The 20,819-nt window shown below is 23.5% G+C and overlaps 1 long non-coding RNA gene across 3 annotated transcripts in view; it reads left to right on the top strand.

Annotated features, from left to right (window-relative positions):
• LOC122509060 overlaps positions 1-20,789 on the top strand; it is a 46,877-nt gene extending 26,088 nt beyond the window's left edge. For all 3 annotated transcript variants that reach the window (XR_006302284.1, XR_006302285.1, XR_006302286.1), the window contains 7 exons: positions 4,799-5,037; positions 8,971-9,739; positions 14,639-14,669; positions 14,756-15,145; positions 15,258-16,764; positions 19,686-19,947; positions 20,058-20,789. This is a non-coding gene — a long non-coding RNA (uncharacterized LOC122509060). The remainder of the gene's footprint in view (positions 1-4,798; positions 5,038-8,970; positions 9,740-14,638; positions 14,670-14,755; positions 15,146-15,257; positions 16,765-19,685; positions 19,948-20,057) is intronic.
• Positions 20,790-20,819: the final 30 nt, after the last annotated feature.

Below are 20,819 nucleotides of genomic sequence, written 5' to 3' on the forward strand. Positions count from 1 at the left end.
AAAATTCCTCTAATAAATACAATTATTTTCAAAAATTTTAGTAAAATTCTTCGAAGAAATTCAATTATTTTTATAAATAATAAAATTCTCCTAAAAAATTCGATTATTTTCAATACAATTTTAATAGGATTTTTTGAAAAAAAAATTCATTATTTTAACAAATATTAATAAAATTCTTGAAGAAATCCAATTATTTTAGAATAAATAGCATTTCTAAAGAAATTTCAAAAAAATAAATTTATTAACAAAATTTTTATACAATTTTTAACAATAATCCAATTATTTTGTTATAAATATAATAAAATTCTTCTCAGGAATTCAATTATTTATAATTTATGTTTGATAAAAATTTTCGCATGAATTCAATTATTTTTATAAATAATAAAATTCTCATGAGAAATTTAATTATTTTCAATACAATTTTGATAGAATTTATTGGAAACAATTATTCAATTATTCTCAAAAATTGTAATTAAAATCTTCGTAAGAATTCAAATATTTTGTTATAAATATAATAAAATTCTTCCGAAGAATTCAATTATTTTTAAAAATAATAAAATTCCTCTAAGCGACTCAATAATTTTTAATACAAATTTTAATAGAATTTTTTTAAAATATTCAATTATTTTAACAAATTATTATTAAAAAAATTCAATTATTTTCAAAAATGTTATTAAAATTCTTCGCAATTATTAAATCATTATTAATGCAATTTTAATAAAATTCCTGGAAAGACATTTGATGTTTTCGAAAACTTTATTAAAATTCTTCGAAATAATTCTATTATTTTCAATACAATTTTTTTAAACAAATATTAATAAAATTCTTAAAGAACATTCAATTATTTACAAAAATATTAGAATTTTTCACAGGAATCCAATTATTTTTCAATATTTTAATAAAATTGTTCGAAAGAATTCAATTATTTCGATAAATAACAAAATTATTCCCGAAAATTCAATTATTTTGAGGCATTTTAATAAAATTCTTTTAAAAATTCAATTATTTTCATATTGAACAATATTCATCACAAGAATTCAATTATTTTAAAAAGTAATAAATTTTTTCTTGAAAATTTGTTTTAAAAAATTCTAATAAAATCGTTGGTAAGAATTCAATTATTTTCATAAATAATAAAATAATTTTTAGAAATTTAATTATTTTCAAAAAAATTTAATAAAATGACACACAGACATTCAATTATTCTCAAAAATTTTAATAGAATTCTTTGTAAAATTTGATTATTTTTAAAAACTTTTCACAATTCAATGATTTTCAATATCTACTATTTTCATAAAATTTCCAAACAGAATTCAATTATTTAAAAAAAATTTTATATAAATCTTCGTAAGAATTCAATTTTTTTCATGAATTTGAAAAATTTCTTAGTAATTCAATTATTTAAATTAGAATTTGCATAAAATTAGTCGAAAAAAATCAATTGTTTAAAAATTTTTCTAGAATTCTTCGCAAAAATTAAATTATTTTTTTAAATATTTAAATTCTTTCAATGAATAATAAAATTCGTTGTAAGGAATTCAATTTATTAACAGGATAAGAAAGAAGTAAATACTTTTTTCATGAAAATTAGGAAAAAGTCAGTAAAATAAAATATAGAATGGAATTTTTGTCAGTTTTGTAAAGTGTCTAAAACGAGTTTTTTTGGTCGTCAAGTTTAATTTTTCGATAGCTACTTTTTTACTACTTTTTTTTAGTTTGAAAGCTACTCTTTGCTACTTTTTTAAAAATAATTATCGAGTGCGAAGTCTGCAATCATCTTCGGCTTCTTCTTCTTCTTCTTCTTCTTGTATAAATTTTTAAATACAATTTTCTTTTTCTTTTGCAGTTGAAGGAACAATATTTTTCGTGATGATCTTAATAAGAAGATTACATTGAGATGAGAATTTTGTTTGCAAGAAGGGAGAATAATTCCTTACTGTTTGATAATAATCATTCCGAAGGAAAGTGAAGACATCGAGGTGTGAAATAATTAGATCTTATTGCAATTCTGCTGGCGCTTCTAATTCAAGACAGGACGTATCATATGACATGACAGGATAATCTTCTCGCCTATGATTATCCAATCAACTTCCATATTTATCTGTATCTTTCTTCGTTTTTTTTTTCTTTTCGTTTTACCACTTGATAATGTAAAACTGCATTTATAATATCGTTTAGACGATTCGAAAAGGGAGAATGCAATTAGACGAAATCACGTAAATCCATTTTAACAGGCCTGGTTGTATACTTTATACATGTACGTATAAAGGCAAAAAAAAGCGCGAGAGCAACTGGATAAATATCAAAATGAAATACGAGCTGTCGCCGCGGGTAACATTAAAGATAACGAGACAGAATTTTTTTTTTTTTTACTATTTTTTTCCTCTGTATTTAGATTGAACATTACACCAAGTGATCTTGAACTTGAACCTTGGTGAAAATTTTTCTTACGCCTTTGATTCCACCGTATATAATCTACCCAAGTCATACAAATTTATTTTCTTTATCAAGCATCTTTGATTTTATCACAAAATTGTATCTTGTGCATTTTTGTGTTATTGGAATTTATTAAGACAGTCGCCAAAGACAAGAGATAAGGAGCTTCTTTTTCACTCCAAATGAGAATCATTTTCTGGGGATGAGAATTTTCGGAATTGGTTTTACTTCTTCTTTAGTAAATTAAATGTTTTCTTATGGCTTGACTTCTTTGACTTCTTTCACTCTTCTTCAATTTGTTCTACTTTTTCTGTTGGAAATAGCATACTTATATTACTAATAATACATTTTATTAGGTTTTTTGAAAATAATTGAATTCATTTAAGAAATTTTATTAAAATTAAATCAAAAATAAATTAATTCTTGAAAAAAATTTTATTAATATTTTTCAAAATATTTGGATTCTTTCGACAAATTTTTCTTAAATTTTATTGAAAATAATTTAATTTTTGAGAAGAATTTTCTTAATAGTTTTAAAAATAATGGAATTCTTTTGACAAATTTTATTCAAATTTCATTGAAAATAATTGAATATTCTTTTAAGAAATTTGATTAAAATTAAGTCAAAAATTAATTAATTCTTAAAAGAAATTTTATTAAAAATTAAATAAAAAATAAATTAATTCTCGAAAAAAATTTCTTCGAATTTTTTTAACAGAATGAAGTTTTTTATTTTTTTAATAATTTTAATTGAAAATTTTGAATGCAATTGAATTCAACAAAAAAATTTCTTCCACTTTTTAAAATATTCGTAATTATTAATAATTGTAATTAAAAATATGATTATTGGATTTTTTATAAAAAATTTAACTATTTGGAAAAATTTTATTAGAATTTATGAAAATGACTAAATTTTTATGAAGAATTTCCTTTAAGATTTTAAAATAGTCGTGCTTTTTAATATTTTTAATTAAAAAATTTGATGGATTATTGAAATTTATTACATTTTTTAGGAAATAATTGAAATTTTCTTCGAATTCTTCGAAAGAATTCAATTATTTTCAAAAACAATAATATTTTTAAAAAAATTTAATACAAATTTTCACAAGAATTCAATTATTTTCATAAATAATAAATTTTCTCTTATAAATTCAATAATTTAAAAAAATTGTAATTAAATTCGAAGATTTCAATTATTTTCTAAATATTCTAAATTTTTTGAAAATAATTCAATTAATTTCGAAAATTTAATAAACATTTTTTTAATTTCGTTTTTAAAAAATATTTTATCAAATATTGTATTGATGAATTTTGTGAATAATTGAATTCTTACTATAAATTTTATTAATATTTGTAAAAATAATTGAATTTTTTCAGAAATTCTATTGGAAATAATTGAATCTCTTATTAGAGAAATTTTATTAGGTATTTTTAAAAATAATTGAATTTCTCCGAAGAATTTTATTAAAATTTTTGGAAATTATTGAATTTTATTAATATTTTTTAAAATAATTGAATTTTAAAAAAATTCTATTAAAATTGTATTGAAAATAATTGCATTTATGCGAAGAATTTTATCAAAATTTTCGAAAATATTTAATTTTTTTTGATGAATTTTATAAGAATTCTTTAAAATAATAAAATTCAATTAAGAAATTTTATTAAAATTGTATTTAAATTAATTGAAATTCTCCGAAGAATTTTATTAAAATTTTTGAAAATAATTGAATATTTTCCAAGAATTTTGTTAGTATTTGTTAAAATAATTGAATTTTTCCATTAAATTCTATTAAAACTATTGAAAATAATTGAATTTCTCAGGGGAATTTTATTGTTTATAAAAATAATTGAATTCTTTTTCTTGAGAAAAATTTTATTAAACTTAAATTAAAAATAATTGCCTTTTTGCGTAGATTTTTATAAAAATTGTTAAAAATAATTGAATGATTTCTATGAATTTTATTATATTTTTAAAAAAATAATTGAATTCTAACGAATAATTTCATTAAAATTTTTAAAAAAGAATTGTTTCCATGAATTTTACTAAAATATTAAAAAATAATAGATAATAAGAATTTATTAGTTAAGTTTCTAGTTTTTTGAAATCTAAAATTATTCAAAAACTAAAGTTGATAATTGAAAAATTTGTAATTTTTTCACGCGCGTAATATTTGCTGGTATTATTTAACAATACACTAAATATTAATCTTGTAAGTTAATAAACATTTCTAAATATTATTTTACAATATACAATGTTTAATATTGTAAGTAATTATTTTGTAATGACAAGTATAATGTAATAGCAATTACGTAATAATGTTTAGCTTGAAAAAAAAATAATAATGTATTGTTTCTTTTGCAGGGTTAAATTATTATGTGCTTGAATGCTGACCGGAATTTGAAGAGCTAGAGACAAAAAAGAGCACAAGAGCAGTTTACATAGTAACCCAATCAGGAAGAATTGCTGAATGAGTCAGAGACAAATTGTCTACCATTTCTGTTAGTCTTCAACTGCTATATACTTTCTCGCACTTCGATTTCCTTTGTCAATTATCTTCTTAAACCTCCAGTTGTTCCGAGGTCAAAAGCTAAACTCAAAAGGTTAGCAGTGACAAAGTTTATTTTTATCAATTTTCTTCAATATTGCCGCAAATTTTTCCTTTTTAGATTTCAAATTCTTCTTCTATAAAGAAGAAAAAATATAATGAATTAATTAATTATGTTTAATTACGAAAATAAATTAATTAACTAATTTTGCTATAATGAAAAAGTTCTCGGAATTAGGGTGAATTTTTCGCGCTTCAAAAAGATCTCTCGGAATTCTTCTCAAGAATTTTATGCACCAAGGGGCATTAAAAAAATTGAAAGGTTGGGCGAACAAGGTCTTGGGTTTCTAAAGTAACGCTTTTACTCATTAAGAGAATAATAATTTTCAAAAACCTGTTTTCAAAATGTGATGAATTATAAGCGTATAAACCGTACAAAATAAATTCCACAAATCAGGAAAATTGCATAAACATATTTAGAAAAAAAATAATTTAAAACATTTTCGATTTTTTATTCTCTTGAGATATTTTTTTTTTGTCAGTAGGTATAAATGTCAGATTAGTGTTTGTTCTATTATTCAGTAAAAAAAATGAAGTGGGTCTCAAGTTGAAATGACAAGTAGAAAAAAAAATTGTATAAAGTGGGTATTATAAATGAATAAATGAAAAAAGTATGTTTGAAGAAATTGAAAAAAAAATCTCGAGCTTCCTACACTTGGAAAAGAAATCATTAATATTAATTGTGATTCATTAATATTATTAAATTATACGCTGTCACGAATCACAGTCTCAAGTATCTAATCTCTCTCTTTACGTATTTACAATCTTTTGACATTAGCCGCTTGATCATATCGGCGATTATGATTTCTGTTTTTGGGAAGACTTGTTACTTTAAATATATCTGAAAAGAGTATTTATCAATATTATAATGTTTTATTAACATTATTAATCAAATCGATTTCTAAAATCTTTTTTTCAAAAATTGTCAGTTTATTAAAATTTCCGTATTGAGATCGTAAAGAAGAATTAAAATTTCTATTACTAGATTCTTGAGAAGAAACTTTTAATATTTCAATTATTAATAAAAAATTGTTTATAAATTTTTATCATAATATAAAAATAGACTTATTACGAAAAATGTTAATAATCAATGTGTGAGAAAGAGTTGTGAAAAAAACAAGTATTGTATTGTTATCTCGGATATTTTTATTCTCATTGGCAATATTAATTGAAACGTAATTAAAATCTTATTAAATATGAAGAATTTGAAAAGATTGCATTTTGCAATTTTATATTTAGAACCCCTATGGTGCGGAAAGTTTTCATTGCCCACGTAAGGCAACGCCCACATAATTTATACCTCCCTTTCTTTTTATTCATTAATTATACCTATATACTAATTCTAAATTTCTGTTTCTGATTAGAGATTGATTAGAAACTTTGTATATGCAAATGATGATTTTTCTGCTAAATGGATTTCACGACATCAACTTTTCTCAAATTCTGTTTAATATTATAAATATATTCACTTATGCATTATCAGTGTATATTGACTGATAGTGTGAGAAAATTGACAATTAAAAAAACAATTTACTTCATGAATTAAATATGAGAATTATATTTTCAAGTCTTCTTGAAATTGAAAAGAGAAATTTATTTTGTGATAAATTTTTTAAAAAATGAAACATTTCTTAATTTCGGGGACAATTTTTATTTTCTTTTTTTTCAGTAGAAAAATCAGTTTTTATGAAAAAAAGATCGAAATTGAAATTTAAAATTTCAAGAATTTTTTGGAGAAGTTGCAAATAACTGCAGAAATTTAATTATTTTAAAAAGTAATGAAATTCTTCGTAGAAATTTAATTATGTTCAAATAATTAAAAAAATTCTTGACAAAATTTCAATTATCTAAAATTCAATTATTTTTCAAAAATTTTAAGAAAATTCTTGGCCAAATTTTAATTAATTTCAAAAATTTTCCTCAATTCAATGATTTTAAATATCTATTTTAATAAAATTTTCACAGGAATTTAATTAATGTAAAACACAATTTTCATAAAATTTTTCAAAAAAATAAATTATTGAAAATGATTTTTATAAAATTCTTCACTAGAATTCAATTATTTAATTAAAAAAGTTTAGTAAAGTTCTTCGTAAGAATTCAATGATTTTGAATAATTTTAATAAAATTCTTAGCAAGAACTCAATTATTTTCAAAACTGAATTTAATTCTTCGAAATAATTCCATTATTCTTAACAATATTAAAAATTCTTCGCAGCATTTAAATTACTTTTATTACAATTTTAATTAAATTCCTCGAAAAAAATCCAATTACTTTTTCAAATTTTATTAAAATTCTTTCGAAAGAATTTAATTATTTTTGTAAATAGCAAAATTCTTTGTAGAAAATAGAAATTCAATTATTATCATAAATAATGAAATTCTTTTGAATAAATTCAATCATATTCAAAAACTTTAATAAAATTCTTTAAAGAAAACTTATTTTGAAAAACAACAATAAAATTCTTCGCATCAATTCAATTATTTTCAAAACTGAATTAAATTCTTCGAAATAATTCAATTTTTAAAAAATTTTTTTTATAAAATTCTTCGCAAGAATTCAATTATTTTCATAGATAATAAAAATATTTCAAAGAATTGAATTATTTTCAAAACTTTTAATAACATTTTTCGATGCCATTCAATTATTTAAAAAAATTTTCATAAATAATAAAATCTTCACAGAAATTTAATTTTTTTTAAATAAAGTTCTTCGTAAGAATTCAATTATTTTTGAAAATTTTAATAAAATTCGGTGCAAGAATTCAATTATTTTCAATTCAGTTTGAATACAATTTTTCGTAAGAATTCAATTATTTTAACAAATATTAATAAAATTCATGGAAAAAATTCAATTATTTTCAAAAACTTCCCTCAAATCAATGATTTCCACTATATTACTATTTCAATAAAATTTTCCAAAAGAATTCAATTATTTAAAAAAATTTTTAATAAAATTCTACGCAATAATTTAATTATTTTCAATATAACAAAACTTATTGCAGATTTTCAATTATTTTAAATAAATATTTTAAATTCGTTAAAAGAATTCAATTATTTAAAAATTTGTTTATAAAATTCTTAATGAGAATTCAATTATTGAGAAACATTCAATTCTTCAATAAATTATTTTGTATTTTTGTATTTAAATAATTTAATTTTCGTAGAATTTTTTAATAGCAATTAATTTAAAAATGAATTTTAGTTAAAATTTTATAAAATAATTGAATAAAATTACAAGTATTTTGGCGTGAATTTTTGGAAATAATTGAATTTTGAAAAGGTTTAAAATTAAAATTTTTGAAACTTTAAATTTAAAACTTTTCATACTTCTAACTAACAATTCTGAAGAATTAATTTTTATGGAAAAGTTTAATTGAATTTTTTTAAAAATTATTTGAAGTTTTTATTTTCAAATATATATTTAGTTGAAGAATTTCCGAATGATCGATGAAATTTCGCAAAATTGAATTGTCAAGAAATGGTTTTGAAAATTCTGAAAGAACTTTTTCTTTAATGATTAAAAATAATTGATTTAAAGAAGAATTTTGGTTTAAAATTTTGGAAAATAGTAATTGAATTGAAATGATGAAAATAGTTTTGAAGAAGTTAGAGTAACAATATTTTTATAATATAAAATAATAATTTTATCACTCTTTAATCTCTAATTATAATAAAACATGAAGAAATCGATTATCCGAGTCTTCCGATTTCTTTATTTTTTTTTTTTTTATGAAAAAATTAATTTATAGTTTTAAGTAAAATGTTCTCTTATTATTATTTTTATTTTTATTTCCTTATTATTTGACTCGGACTGGTTATATTTTTGTCAATAATTGATTCGTAATTTTTCATTTTTGGTTTCAAAAAGTAATTTTTTTGTCTTTAAATCGAATGGTAAATGAAAATCGTTTTTATTTTTCCACAGGTCACCATATGCAGTGCAAGAAGACGAGGCGAACTTTTAAAAAACAAACCAAGTTGATAAAAGAATTGGAGTGTTCGATGAAAGCTCAAAACCAGACTTTGAGAGAGAACAAGAGTCAAATCAGACATTTAAAAAAAATGAGAAGACGAATCGAGTAGTGAGATTGGAGTAGATTATCATGTAGTATACAAGTACGTGTATAAATAACACAATATCTAGAGATAAAAGGAGAATTCTGCAGGCGTTCGCGTTCAGAAATGGAAAAGAAATTGTACGATTGGCGCCAAACGTTTCTGGGACCCGGAGGTCATCGAATTGGAAAAGTGGATGATGCCTTCAGGATACTATATCTTTTCAAAACTGTCAAAAAAAAAGAGAAGAAGAAGAAGAGGAAAAAATATCGCACGATTATCATATACTGATTCATGAATAAAAGCTTGAGGAACGACAGGACTTTCAAGATCAATTATACGGCTGTTACACCATAACCGGCTATGCAGATGCATCCTCCATGTTGCAGGGATGCTCTGTATGATGCTCTTTACTCGTTGTGGCATGCATGTCAGTTCTTGGAAGCACTTCGGGTCAAGATATTTAAATATTTACGAGGCGTCAAAAATTTTGTGGTCCACTCCACGAGAGCTCTTTTACTTGAATTGAAAACCTGATAAAATCAAAGCCGCACAAAAAAACAGACACGATTTCTTCACTTCGATTTTTTTCGTAATCGGAAAAATTGATTGATGGATGCATTTTATCAAATATAAAGGTAAAGAAAATTATTTAACAACTCTTTTTTATCAATTTGATTACATTTTCTGCTGATAATATTTTTTTTCTATTGAAAAAAAAAATGTTCGATTGACAAACTTTCTATAAAATTGTGAAAAAAAAAATAGAAAGGTAAATATTCCCTCGGCAATCATTTACATTTATGAAGACATTATAAATGCAAAGTGTAAAAAAATACTTTGATTTCATTACTGTATCCAATCGATTTTATGAAGTCTTAGCAGGTTCTTGAACAGCTTGAAGCCGATAAAAGATGGAAATTAAATGGCTCGTAAAATTATCAATGATTTAGAATTTGTGTGATGGCAAAAAAAAAAAAAAAGAGAAAGATTCACACATAATCATTGTTGGCTAATACAACGTTAATTGCACAATAAATTATTTCAAACTCGTAAAGTTACAATTTTTCCAATGGATTATTGAATAGTATCATTAAAATCAGTTTCCCCTCTACTGCGAAAAACAATGCGAATCTCGATTTTTTTGCGATAAAACAATGACTTTATATTCAATTAAAAGAGGAGAAAAAAAATATTAACGATACTATTGTATTGTCAAGAGGAGAATTTTTTTCCAAAATGCAAAGGAATTTCGAAAATTTACCGAGACAATGATAAGAGAAAATTTATACTTTTTTCTTACTTTTTTTTAAGATCAATGAACGCTTTCAAGAGAGAAAAAGATTAGATAATGAAATTTACATAATTTTATTATTCCTACTTCCGGATGTAACTCACATAATAACGAAGAAAAAAATCTAAATATGATAAAAATAGTCCTCATTTGCAAATGCGGCGAAACTTGATGAAATCACAATCGAAACTAAATATAGAACTAGTGCCAAATTAGAAAAGAGTGCGATTATTAAAAAAAATACAGTCTTCGCTTTTTTTAGAAACTTGAGTAATTAAAATTTTTAATTTAACGAATTGAAGGTTTTAATTTAATGAATTAGAGGTTTTAATTTAATGAATTGAAACTGAATTCATAAAATTAGTCCTAATTCTCATTAAAGGATTTTAATTTGAAATATGTATTTTGTAAATGAGAAATTAGATTTTTCAGAGGTGAATTTAATTTTTAATGAAGATGCACAAGTTATGATTCCGAAAATGAAATAATTTATATTTCACGTAGGCGGAAGGATCTTTAAATTTCTCGGATTCAGGTTTCATTCCCGCGGAATGTTGATGCACTTGCGTTTTAAATTAGTATCATCCTATGGAGAGGAGGATATGTATAACTACCGCTCTAAAACAAAACGTGTGTAACTGCAAAATCTATCTTTACGCACGATTCATATCACCTTTACAACTTCGAAAACGAAATTACCTCGTAACTGATATTTTGTTTCAATCCTCATTTTTCTTTTTTCTTTTTTTTTTTTTTTGTAAAGTTCGTTTATATTTTCCTGATAATAAATTATCGATCTTTTAACATCATTAGAGAAAATTCATCAAAAGATTTTTTATAATTTATTTATTTACCATAAAAATAAATAATTTATACAATATATTTTTTGATAATTTATTTATTTAACATAAAAATAAATAATTTATACAACAATATATTTTTTTATAATTTATCGAAAATTATTCAATTTTTCGAGAGATCAATCAATTTTTTTGCACGATTTATAGAAAGTTTTCGTTAATTTTTAATTACGATCGGCAATGATAAAAATGTTTCGCAAAAAAATCGAAAAAGTTATTTTTCTTCTATTTAGAACTTAAAAATTGTTTTCAAGAGGAAAAAAATATTTCAACTGGTATTGTGGACAGAATAGAAAATAAATTATTATCAGCAGAAAATGTAATCTATTCTAAGGAAAAGAAAATGAATTTAATTCGAAAAATCGTATTTGTGAAAATCTATTTTAAATTAAATATTAAATTCGAAAATTACAGTAAAATTACGTCAATGAAGTTGAGGTTTTTTTAATCAACAAGATTGAAAGAAAGAAATATTTTTTTTACAAAGAAACAATAGACATTTTTTGTTCATATTTTTGTAAATTATTTTTCAAAAAATCAAGTGAAATTTTATATAAGTTTAAGTCGAAAAATATTTTTTTTTCTAATTTGTTGATTATAAATTTTGTAAACTTCACTAATGTGCAAATTAAATTTAATGATAAAATTGGGGGAAAAAATTAAGTTTCAGATCCAATGGCAATAGAAGACGTGAAACAGAAATTACACCGAGGGAAAATTTTTATTAAATTTAGTAAAAGTATTTTGCAAATTAGGAGAAAAGTGCGACAAAGACAAATTTTGATATAAAAAATACTAAACTTTCAAAAAAAAAAAACGAATGTAAAATTTAGTTATAATTATATCAAATATCGAGAATATTAATTAAATTTTAATATAACTTTACTATTTTACATAAGTTTTTTTTTAAAGTTTAGTATTTTCTATATTGAAATTTCGCATTGTTATAAAACTTTTTCCCTAATTTGTAAAATACTTTTACACTATGTAATTTAAATTCTCTCTCCGTGTATAATATTCAAAAATGGGAAGAAGTTTAAAAACCACAAAAAAATACGAAAAATATAGATTTAGATTTACGAACTACAAAGGTTTTACAGATTTAGGTTCAACCAAACGTAAAAACTAATAATACCGCAAACTAGAATTCGCAAAATTGCAGACGACAAAGATAAAAATATATACTTTTGAGTGTAGAGTAATAAAAAAGATACGTATTTAATAATTATACAAATAAATATTAATAATAATAATAAAAATAGAAATACTAATAATAGAAATAATAATGGAAATAATAAAATAGAAATAATAAAACAATAAAGATTAAAAAATTTAAGAAAATAATTGTATTTTTAATTAAAATTGTATTGAAAATATTTTTAATTCTCATGAAGAATTGAATCAAAATTTTCCACAAGATTTGCATTTTTGCGAAGAATTTTAATAAAATTTGCCAAAATAATCGGATTTTTTCGAGGAATTTAATTTTAAATTATAATAAAAATAATTGAAATCCTGTGAAGAATTAAAAAATATTTGCCTAAATAATTGGATTTTTTCAAGGAATTTAATTTAAAATTGTAACAAAAATAATTGATATCCTGCGAAGAATTTTATTAAAGTTTTGGAAAAACAATAATTAATTAGTAAATTAGTTAATAATTAAGTTTTTCTAAATTTCAAATCTGATATTATTCCGAAATTAATTGAAAATAAAAAAAATTTTTAATTTGCATTATAATAATAAATAAATAAGGAAATAAATGTCTTCTTGACAAAGTAAAATGAAAAACGAAGAATAATGAAAGAAAAAAGAGAAGAAAAGAAAAAATATGTGAAGAGCTGAGAAGTTTGAAATCGAAATGACAAAAGTTGTGTGCGGAAATTTTATTAACTCAAATAAATTAAAGAGGTGCAACAGACTGCAACAAACTGTCCGAATTTATGATCCGTGTCTAAAATATTATGTGATCCAACAGTGTGTTCCATTTCGGAGAAATGAAGAACAGATAAGAAAATGGGCTCTCATAAAAAGGTTATTTTGTTCGCGCTTAATACACTACTTTTGAAATGTTTTTGGTTTGCGAGGAGAGCAAGGCACTTGTGCATACTGGTAGCAAAAGCGGGAGACGTCTGGCGATAACTTAAGAATCACGTTAGACAGACATAATCTTTATATAAATTTTCAAAAGGGCTATTTTGCTAAAAGTTTACATTTATAAACGAAACGAGGGAAAATAGATTCTCCCCCCCTTTATATCCAGATTATATTATGTGCTTTAACGATTATAACTTTATGGGGAGCTATATTTTACTCCAAAGGCTACTCTATATATCTAAATGGGTGTACATTACACCTCACCATCTAAAGTGCCCAGATCACAAAGTTTAGAATTTTTTTTTTCCCCATTCTTCACTTTGATGGGGAATTTTATTTCTATTCTATTTATTGCCATTTTTATTTCTATTCTATTTATTGCTATTTTTATTTTTATTTCTTTTTCGTATTTTTTTTTTATTGATATTTCTAGGCGAGAAGGAATAAAATTAAAAAATAAATAAAAGTAGCGAATAAAAAGTAATAAAATAATAAAATAGAAGAATAAAATAAAATAAGAAACTAAATAGTAAAATAGTAAAATAAAAAATAATAAAATAGACAAACAAGAAAATAATAAAATAATAGAAAAAATGCCCAAAAATCAAAAAATGGTAATAAGCAGTGAAAAATAAAAACGATAAAGTGTATAAAATAAGAAAGAGAATTAGCAAATGTTGAAATTCACCTGCTTCTTTCTCAACGCGGAGCTTGTTCTTGAATTATCCATTGAAGGTGAATTAAATAATGAAATAAAAATCATTTGTTATTTAATCATAATTGACTGATACCGAGAATTAAAAAAAATTTTTTTTTTTAATATTCATTGTGAGTTAATAATTATATTTTTTTCCGAGAAAGTCCTTATATATTTGTGTCAACTATATATGTAATTGTTTTGCATTGTCAGATCATATACAATGTTTGTTTTCTTGTTTTGATAAACAATAATCAACTCATGCAGTTCTTTTTTATCGCGAAATTAACATTTTTTTTGCATGTGAAAAAAAAATTTATCTCCAATTTATAGAGTAATGTTTTTTAGTAATTATTTTACTATTGAAATAATAGTTCAAATAATAATAGTAATAGTAATAATATTAACTTCATTATATTAACTTTATTATATTAATAATGTCAACTATTATTTTCAATAGTAAAATAATTACTAAAAAAATAATTAAAATTTATTTTATTTCTAATAGGAAATAAATTATTTCTAATTAAATTTATTTTTTCTAGTTGAATTTATTTTTTCTAATTGAATTCAATTTTTTCCTTATAGGTGAAGAAACAAGTGGTACTTTTGAAACAAGGTAATGTCTCTTTGAATGAAAGTAAGAGTTCCATTGTTTGCGAATGAATTACAATAATGTCAGGACTAATTCCCGTTTTGTTGCAGGAAGGGAACAATATCTCATTGTCGCCTAGTTCACATTTATTTAAATTTGACATACGCATCTGTAAGTTTGCTGAATAGTGTTTCATAATCCGGAAGATATTTGCGTATACTTAGAGAGAAGAAAGAAGAGAAAGAGAGACGAAGAAGAAAAATGAAAAGGAGGATAGAAAAAAGAATAAAAGAAGCCCACACACTATCAGTTTTGTCTTATGCAAATAATGTAAATTGTGTACGAACAAAAAAAAATATTGAGGAGGGAGGATACGATCTTTGCGTACGAAAAGAGATATGGCACTACTGGCATTGACGACCCACGTTTTTCTTATTCAGTCTCAATATATGAAGTGACACGTTGACAACTCTTTTAATTTAAAGCTGATTAGACCACGAGTAAGGAAAAAAAATTTTTTACCTTTAATTGTTTCTGAAATGATTCTAAAAATTATCGTTTTTCATTTATCAAAATTTTCTTTTTTTTTTTTAATTAATTTTTCTCTTTTAGAATTTTTCTGGATTTTTTCTTGGAGCGAGGGAGGAAGAAAGAATGAATGAAATTTGATGAAAAAAGTACGATAAAGAAGTTGTTACCTTCTGCCTCAGAGTGGGTGAGTGGAGAACGTAAATTACAAAAGCTGCACCTTCACAATCTTGGCGAACGTACTCGGAAGAATCGAAGGAAGACGTGCGAGAATACAAGGATGCAAAAGAGGGTTGAGGAGGAGAATCTACCAGTTCGCAAGGAAAGAAAACTTAAATATTTCAATAAATTACTTAAAATTTATAATTTCAATCTAAATTTCAAAAAAGGTGGAAATTCTTTTTTCAAAATTTAAAAGGAGCAGAATTTTACAAAAATCGACTCAGAAATTTGAGAAAAAGAAATTCAAAATACTTGAGAAAAAGTATTAAAAAAATCTGGAAGTCAAAGGAGAATTAAAAAATTGAAAATTTAAGAAAGAGGAATGACAGGAAAAATTACAACACTTTTTTGGAGAACCAAAAAAAAAAACTTGGAGAACAAGGGGGTTGAAATGAAGAATCTCGATGATGTTGATTTTCTTTCGCGCACTTTTTAATTTTTCACACTCGGCGTTGTTCTTCTTCCTTGTATGTTTCTTAAACTACAATGGGGTTGGAGATTCTTCCTTCTCAGTGGACATGGAAGAAGAAACTAATGAAGAAAGGCACGAGCGGAGGTACAAGCCGGACGAACGAATGAACGAATAAGTGAACGAACGAAGGAGCGGACAGCGATCTCGCCTTCGCGACACGTTTTCCCCCACTCAGGATTCTCCTCTATACACCAACCATGCACGCAACCTCTCCAAGTCAGGGCCGTTCCAATGCGATTTTGATTGTCGTTGTTTCAATTTATTGAAAACTAGTATAGATTTTATTCAATTGCAATGGGAAAAAAGGAAAAGAGAAGGAGTTTGTCTTTGAATAGAGGGTAGAAACTGTGTGGCGAGGAATTAAATTCCCGCGTTGATGCGAGGAATCAGGAGGATCGCGAGGTGGAGAAAAAATGTGCCAGTGAAAGGAAAATTGAAGAAATGCGAGAGATGTGAAGAAATTCAAGGGTAACGAGACAAGAAAAGAATTTGAGGAACTGGAGGAAGAAAAATGAGTGCAAAAAAGGGTGTTTTTTTCTCTATTCTTGTAATTTTCTTTCTCCTTTCTGCTAAATAATTATTGGGAATTGAAGAAAAGTGCAAGAAAATAGAAACGAAGAAAACAGAGGATGAAATTGAAAAAAATGCAAATAAACGAGAAAAAATTATTTTAATCCGGATTTAGTCGGTTTATCGCATTTTGCAAATTAACTATATTTTGACAGAAAAATATTGACTATATTTATACAGAAAGTTTATTCAGAAAAAGAATATAATCAGAGAAATATATGAGCTTGAAAAGAATCAAGAAAATTGTCCCAAAAGCAAATAACCAGAAATGATTCTCTAATAGAAAAGAAATGTGAAACTAGAGTAAAGTGTGAAGATAAAAAAAAGGTTCGTAGGAACAAAATTCATAAATAATTAGGATAATTAGTAATTAATAATTAAGTGAAACTATTTAAAAAAAATAGAATAATACATTTTGTTTGCTATAGTTCGAAAAGAAAAAATAAGACCAAAAGGTGTAGAAAAGTAGTTATTTGTGTTCGTCATTAATGATAAAGAAAACAGTGTGAGAGTCATTTCGACCCATTGCTTTTCTGATTATCAGAGGGAAAAACACATCGAAACTGCTGAGTGCACCTTTGTTATTGTTTTTCTTAAAGAATAACTTATTGAGAAATTGCTTCTGGAGAATCACTCCAGTGTTTATTAAAATAATATTCTTTAAGGACAATAATTATTTTCTTTATTTTTGAAAAATACTCAACTAGTATCGTACTTGTCTGAAGAAAGTTCCTTTATTTTTTTTCTCTTTAGAAAACATTTTTCACATTTTGAAAAATAATTTTTTCTACTAAATTTTCTTCTGCGTAAAACGTTATTTCTGTTTTTTCTATTTTCTTTGCGAAGAAAGGAAAAATGTTTTCCATTATTGAAAAATTTGGTTAATTTTTTCTCTCTTGGGAATATCTCTCTAAATAATAATAAAAAATTAATAATCATAATAATAATAATTCAATATTTTTTCAAAATTTTTGGCTTCCAAAAATAATAATAATAATAGTAATAATAATTAAATTTGAGAATAAATCTTAAAGTTATTAATTCTAATTAACTTAGAAAAGTTTTCAATTAATAAAAAGGTGAAGTTTTCAGAAATAATTGAATTTTTAAAAGTAACAATTTAAAATTTTTCAATTGCTGTGTAGAAATTAATAATAATTGAACATTGACTTAAAAAATTATTTCAGACTTAAATAATAATAAAACTAAAATAATAACAAATTTTTTTTTACTTTTAAATAATTTTATTGAAAATTTTCAAAAAATTGACTTTCCAAGAAATTACAATTCAATTTCTTTTAAGATACTTGAAGTTTTTAGAAATATTTATTAAAAAATTAACAAATTGGAAATTTTGTGAAATTGAATTGAGTGTAATTAAAATTGTTAGAGAGTAAATTAATTAAATCTAATTACAGATTTTTGAAAAAATCGAATTTCGAGGAATTTTAATTTAATAATTAATAAATAATTTAATTTTACAAAAGAGTCAGAATTGAGTGTATTTAAAAGTTTATAGAAGCAACATTAAAGAGTCTAAATTTCTTCTAAAATAATTTATTTTCGAACCAATTACAATTAAAAATTTTATTGATTTCTTAATATTAAAAATATTAAAATTGTAAATTTTTTTAAAAAGTGAAATTTCGTAAAGTTTTATTTGAAATTTTGAAAAATTTGTTTTTTAAATATTTCAATTCTATTTTTTTAAAAAGATAATTGAATGTCTATAAAGAAGAAATTGAAAATTTTTGAAATAATTGAAATTTTCGAAAATTTTATTAAAAATAATTGCATTTTTTTAAAGAATTTTATAGAAATTTTTGAAAATTATGAAGGGAAGTTAATGAGAGTAATTTATTTTCTTTTTTAAAATAAGCAGACAATCGTAAAGTTTTAACTCAAATTTTTACTTTTAAAAATATTTTTTTTATAATTGAAATCCTGTTTTGAATTTTTTTTATGGATCAGGCAAAATTCTTTCTGGAAATCGGAGAAAAAGGAAATCAAATTTTTGGTGGCAACACTATTTTGGAAAATTTTTCTCTAGAAAATAAAATAATTACAAAACAGTCAAAAATTCACTTTGAAAAATTATAAAAATTCTTTTTTTTTTTGTCTTTTGAAGAGACAAATTATAGATATTTGCGATTTATTGCTCTAAGTTTGTAGGATATTTTCTTATAATAGGTTTGACAATATTCTTCATGACATAGTAAAACTTTATAGTATTCTTTTTTTTTTTTGCACATGTAGTTAACGTTGTAATTTAAATTTGACTTATGCGTAAGGATTGCTTTCGAATGTGATTTCTTAAGCACTGCACCGCAAAGAATTTTATTTTTAATTTATGACCTGCAGTCAACGTCCTCCTTGCATCGCATATATGTAGCTACAAAGTAACCCCAGGGGTATTCTTTGCAAAAAAAAGAAAGAAAAAAAATTAAATTCAAGGTACATTCAGTAACAAATTTTCATTGATAAAATTTTCCACTCGAATGGTCATATATTTTGAATAAAATACAATTTTTTATAAATTGATACTTATTTTGAATATAAATAATACAGAGATAATTAAGACGAAAATAAATAATATAGAAATAAAGAAGATGAAAATTAATATAGAAATAAAGAAGAAAATTAATATAGAAATAAATAATCGGAAATAAATCAAGAAGAGAGGAAAATAAAAATTTGACCAGTAAAATCATATTTTCCCTTGTCAATGTATGGCGAATAGAATAAAAAAAAGTAAAATGTGGTAATAATATTCTCTCGAATGATGAATTACCTTAATTACAAAATAGCAGGCAACGATACGTTTATTTGCATGTTTGCTTACAAATTACTTAATCTGTAAGCATTAGACTTATGATATACAATTATTGTAGCTCACTAAGGTAGTATTATCTACTCCCTACCGTGCACTAACTTCACACTAACTACACTTTTTACGTGTACTTAAAAATACGTCAATTACCACATTTTGTCTCAACAATTTTATATATATTCAGAAATTATCTCTTTGAAAAAACGAGTTTTTTTTGCAAATGTTCTCCATTTAATGCAAAAAAAATTGTATCTTTTTTATGAAATAATTTATTACCATCAAGATGTCAAGGGAGACTTTTATTTTCATTTAAAAACGAGGTCCCCTAATTTTAGCTCATTATCTAATCAGGACGAATTAACTAAATTGTATAATGACTTGAACATTTTGAAATATTTCATTAAAATATTTTTTACAGGACCAAGGACTAAAAACCAGTTCGTAAACAAAAGAAATGAATCTGGGAGGAATATTCTTGGAAGAAGTGGATAAGTTTCATATATATGTTATTTAAATCAGTAAAGATGAAAATGAATAAGAAAGAGGGTTCATGCGCCTGTTCCTGAGAAGATGAGTTAAATTTCTCGAGAGAGTGAAGAGAGGGAATGAGAGAATCAGAGAACTAAGGAGAACTTATGAATGAAACGGAATATCCTGAACGTCATAGGGTTTTAAAATTGGTGAGTCTTCTTTTAAAAGTTCATTTTTTGTTATTTTTCTAATTTTAAATCCCCTTCGATATTGTTTATTGTTATTTAACGTTTTACTTGCGATTTTCTCCTTTTTGCAGCTGCCGTTAATGTCAGTGTCCCGAAAATTCGCAGTGGTAGCAGATCTTCTCCCAGTTATTCCAGTCATTAACCTTTCTTACTTACACACATAAATCTGTATGGAAGAAACGAACTTTACGGGACTTTAATAATGGGGGATGAGTCAAGACTGTAAAAATACAGACAGAGGAAGTGGAATTTTTCTTTCGAGAACGATTTTCAAATGTTTCGGAGAGCAGAGATCAGAGCAAACAAATTTTTTCTAAAAAGGTATTTTAAAAATTAAAAATTAAATATTGCAAAGGGAAAAAATATGAAAAAACTGAAATTGAAAAGTATTGCAATCGGACAATTAGAAAAAAAAGAAGACGAATTCGACAGAAATTTTGGTTTAAAGGTAATAATTTCTTCTTGCGGTAAATTTTTTCCGAAAACTGAAAATAATGCATTTTCAGTTATATTTTATGCATTTAAAAAAAAAATTAAAAAAAAGAACTGTATAATTTCGTTCCACCAGGAAATAACCGAGAGGGAATTCGGTTCAAGAAAATTAGTAGACGTGAGTTACATTTACCATCAAATTTGACGAAAGTCCAAAATTTATATTATTTCAAAAAGAAAGATGAATTTATATAATTCGAATAATTATTTAAAAATTAATAAATTATTTCTATTATTAATTCAATTTATTCAATTATTAACGGGACAATTCAAGAAAATTAGTAGACCGTGAGTTAAATTTACAAACTTTGACGAAAGTCCAAATTTGTATTAATTTAAAA

The sequence above is a fragment of the Leptopilina heterotoma genome, unplaced genomic scaffold, assembly GCF_015476425.1.
Source record: "Leptopilina heterotoma isolate Lh14 unplaced genomic scaffold, ASM1547642v1 Lhet_59, whole genome shotgun sequence".
NCBI lineage: Eukaryota > Metazoa > Arthropoda > Insecta > Hymenoptera > Figitidae > Leptopilina > Leptopilina heterotoma.